Source organism: Helianthus annuus, chromosome 4 (assembly GCF_002127325.2).
Source record: "Helianthus annuus cultivar XRQ/B chromosome 4, HanXRQr2.0-SUNRISE, whole genome shotgun sequence".
Lineage (NCBI taxonomy): Eukaryota > Viridiplantae > Streptophyta > Magnoliopsida > Asterales > Asteraceae > Helianthus > Helianthus annuus.
In genome coordinates this window covers 103,529,891-103,534,536 of record NC_035436.2, presented here as the reverse complement: position 1 = coordinate 103,534,536, position 4,646 = coordinate 103,529,891, and positions in this window count along the sequence as shown.

Sequence of the window (4,646 nt, the reverse complement as noted above, 5' to 3'; positions counted from 1 at the left end):
AATACGATCCATTGTCCTTCAGTTCAAGAGCGGGTGTTATGTGATAAGGAAATTCCTTATCCATCAAACCTTGTGAAACACAAGCTTGTTGAGCCTGAGAAATACGAGCTTGGATATCGGTTTGAATAACAGATTGGACACGTACACAATGAAGCTTAGTACGTTCCTTGCGACTTAATGCATCGGCTACGACATTCGCCTTACCAGGATGGTAGCGAATTTCGCAGTCATAGTCGTTTAGAAGTTCAACCCAACGTCTTTGCCTCATGTTGAGTTCCTTTTGATTGAAGATATGTTGAAGACTTTTGTGGTCAGTGAAAACCACACATTTTGTACCGTACAAATAGTGTCTTCAGATCTTAAGAGCGAAGACAACTGCACCCAACTAAAGATCATGAGTGGTGTAGTTCTTCTCATGTATCTTCAACTGTCTTGATGCGTATGCTATGACTTTGTTTCTTTGCATCAGGACGCAGCCAAGGCCCAATTTAGATGCATCACAATAAACGACGAAATCATCATTGCCCTCGGGCAATGTTAGGACAGGCCCGTCGCAAAAGTTTTTGTTTCAAAGTCAGGAACGCTTCCTCTTGTTTGACTCCCCACTCAAAGGGTTTGTTCTTCTGAGTTAGAGCGGTTAGAGGAACTGCAATCTTCGAGAAATTCTCAATGAAGCGGCGGTAATAACCCGCTAGACCAAGAAAAGAACGAACTTCAGTAGGAGTAGTAGGCGTATCCCAATCCTTGATCGCACTGATCTTGGAGGGATCTACATGAATACCTTGTTCGTTGACAATGTGTCCTAAGAATTGAACCTCTTTAAGCCAGAATTCACACTTGGAGAATTTGGCGAAAAGCTGTTCTTTCTTTAGGAGTTCCAACGTAAGACGAAGATGTTGTTCATGATCAGCTCGCGTCTTAGAATATATCAAAATGTCATCAATGAAAACGATGATGAACTTATCTAAATAAGGCTTGCAGACCCTATTCATCATGTCCATGAAAACAGCAGGAGCATTAGTCAAACCGAATGGCATGACTGTGAACTCATAATGTCCATAACGAGTACGGAACGCCGTCTTGGGAATATCTTCTTCATGCACACGGAGTTGATGATATCCAGATCGCAGATCAATCTTTGAAAAGTAAGAAGCGCCTTGCAATTGATCAAAGAGATCATCAATGCGAGGTAGGGGATATCGATTCTTGATGGTGAGCTTGTTAAGCTCACGATAATCGATACACATCCTGAAAGATCCATCCTTCTTCTTTACAAAAAGAACGGGAGCACCCCAAGGTGAAAAGCTAGGACGGATAAAACCTTTGTCGGAGAGCTCCTGAAGCTGTTTAGATAATTCTTGCATTTCAGACGGTGCAAGATGGTATGGAGCTCTGGCAATGGGATTTGCACCAGGTACGAGGTCAATACGGAACTCGACTTGGCGTGCTGGAGGTAGACCAGGTAACTCTTCAGGGAAAACTTCAGAATAATCCCGAACGACAGGAATATCTGAAATAGTCTTACCCTTTCCTTTATCTGCTGTAACATGTGCTAAGAAAGCCACATAGTGCTTTCGCAGATATCTTCGAGCTTTAAAACAAGACATGAGTTTGAGACCACCGGCAGGCTTCTCACCACGAATCTGTAGGATCTCGCCTGTCGACAGCGGCACACGAACAATCTTCTCAGAACAAACTATCTCTGCACGATGCTTAGATAACCAATCCATGCCCACTATAACGTCGAAGCTTCCAAGTTGCCTTGGCGTGAGGTCAATAGGAAAAATATGGTCGTTAAGGTTCAACTGGCAGTTGCGTAGAACATAATTAAGAACAATGGGTTCACCACTGGCAACCTCTACTGTCAAAGGTTTACCTAGTTTCGTTCTAGACACGCGAAGCATTGTCTCAAAAGACAATGACACAAAGCTCTTGTCGGCACACGAATCAAAAAGAACAGATGATGGCTGATTATTAATAAAGAACGTACCGTTCACCACCTTGTTGTCTGCTTGTGCTTCTTGTGCATTCATGTTGAAGACTCGACCTCGAGCCTGAGCCTGATTCTGGTTTGCATTCTGGTTCTGGTTGGCTAGCCTTGGACACCGATTTCTGTAGTGGGTCAGGTCCCCACAGTTATAACAAGCACCTGGTGGGTAGTTTGGTCGTGCAGCCTGACCCTGTTGCTGAGCAACTTGTTGAGCAGGGTTCTGAACTGCGCGATTCTGAGCAAACCGACAAACATCGGCAAGATGACCCGACTTCCCACAGTTAGTACAGAAACGACACTGATATTGCGGCTGATGGTGACTGTTGCATTGATTGCACAAAGGTGCACTTCCTGAATAGGGCTTCTTTGCTGGAGGCTGGTTGGGAGCTGCCTGGTTAGCTTGGGCAGTGACAGCATAGTTTTGGGAAGCCTTACGCTTCCTTGACCCCCTTGAGGAACCAGAATCCTTTCCCTTCTTGTTTTGACCTTTCTTGCTATCTTCCTTGTCAGCTGACTGTTTCTTGCCCTTGTCGCCCTTCCTGTGTAGCTTATTCTTTCGAATCTGCGACTCAGTCAGTGTCGCTGATAACTCGATTGCCTGACGGAGTGTGGTAGGGTTGCTACCAGTGAGGATGTCTTGTACTGAGTCAGGTAGGCCGTCGATATACCTTTCGATGGCCTTATCGAGTGGGGTAACCATAGTTGGGCAAAGCAGACTCAACTCCTCAAACCTATCAGTATAAGCCCTGTGCTCGCCACTATCTTGCTTCAAAACATCAAATTCTTTCTCCAACGCCCGTTGTTCATGACGAGGACAAAACTCCCTCATCATAAGAGCTCTCAGTTCAGCCCATGTCTGAGCTAGAGCAACTTCTGCACCTTGATCTCTCATAACCCCATTCCACCATGTAAAAGCCCTCTTCTGAAACACGCTTGAAGAAAACTCGACCTTGCGATTATCCGGACACTGCACGTGGCGAAAAGTGTTCTCGATGCTCTCGAACCACTAAAGAAGCCCAGTTGCTCCTTCAGAACCACTGAACTTGAGTGGCTAAGCCGAGTTAAAATCCTTGTATTTGCATATACCATTGTTGTTGTTGTTGGCTTGGTTCCATTGAGCGAAGAGATTTGGGAATTGAGCAGCCATCTGCTGCGCAATAATCTCCGCCAGCTCGGCAGTAGCTATCTGGTTGTCGCGTCGAGGAGGCATTCTAGAAGAGAAAAACATGAAATGAAACGAGTGAGATGATTGGATGAAGAGAATGAGATGAAGAAAAATCAACAAAAGCAAAGATGGCGGTTATGCATCGCAAAGCAAATAAGCGACATGAAATGTCTAGTCAAAGTAAATGGGTCAGAATTAATGTATCGCGAAGACATGCTCGCCTATAAGTGAGCACTCACCCCAAGAGTTCCTAGGTAAGAGTGACTGGTCCGATTATGTGGATTTGTACGAACACTCTAGCCTTAGACAGAAAACCCAGGGTACAGGCATTCACTCTTCTAGTTCGCACGTGTTCACACTATTAACCCAAAACTTTGAAGAGATTTTTGAGAATCCAAAGGGGTTCAAAACCATATAACAGAGGGTTCAAAACCTAGTAATCAATCATCCTAGAACAGATGATTAATTTTCAAAGTGGATTCGGAACCGAAGTTCCCGTTGTGGTTATCACCTAAGGATAGGTGATGTGCATGTTTTAAACTCTAAACACAAGATAACTTGTGTTAGGGTCCTAGAAAGTTATAGTCTAGGTCAAAGCATTACTAATAACCTAATTCCCTATAACCATTGGCTCTGATACCAACTCTTCTGTCACACCCCGACCGCGTATAAAATGCAACCGCGGCGGAAAACGTCAGGGAGTGTTGTGGACAGAATTAATTGTTTCATAACCATGGCATACAAAGTTGTATTTTATTTATAAACAAGAGTGCTACATCGTTCCAAAACAAGAAATACAAAGTTCATAACATATTTAAACTAGCCTATCTTCATTTTTAGGCTCTAAGGCACAGGTCCGCCCTAGTATCGTGATCAACATCTTATGGAACAGCTCCTGAAAACACATGTGAAAGTAGGTACATCAGCATAAAAATGCCTGTGAGATACATAGGTTTTGTGAAAATGGGATTCATGACTTGAGTTTAAAGAATGTTTAATAACAGTCAGTCATGAACCTTGTAATTTGTCTTGCTTTGTAAACCATTTGAAAAATGATAACATCAGATGATATGTATAGATAAGTGCAAGGTTAAACGAGTAACCAAGTAAAGTGAGTTGAATATAATAAGTTGTTTTGTAAGACAATGTTTTATGAAAAGTATGTTATTTGTATAAAATGTTATATGTCTAAACTGAAATAATTTAGATAACGCTAAGATATGTAATATTATACAAACATTTATATATAGGAAGTACCAGCGACGTATCCACCATGTTTGCATCATATTACATACTCTACGTTACTCAAACCATTTACCCAAACCAATCCACCATGTAAATTGTTCATGTATAAACCAAATGTCAAGTGTTATTGTGTAAACCATGTCAAATGTTTATGTTCAATGTAAATCATGTAATGTGCATCCCAAATGTATCATGTATGTAAGCGAAATGTATCAACTTAAACCATATGTAAAATGCACAAAACAA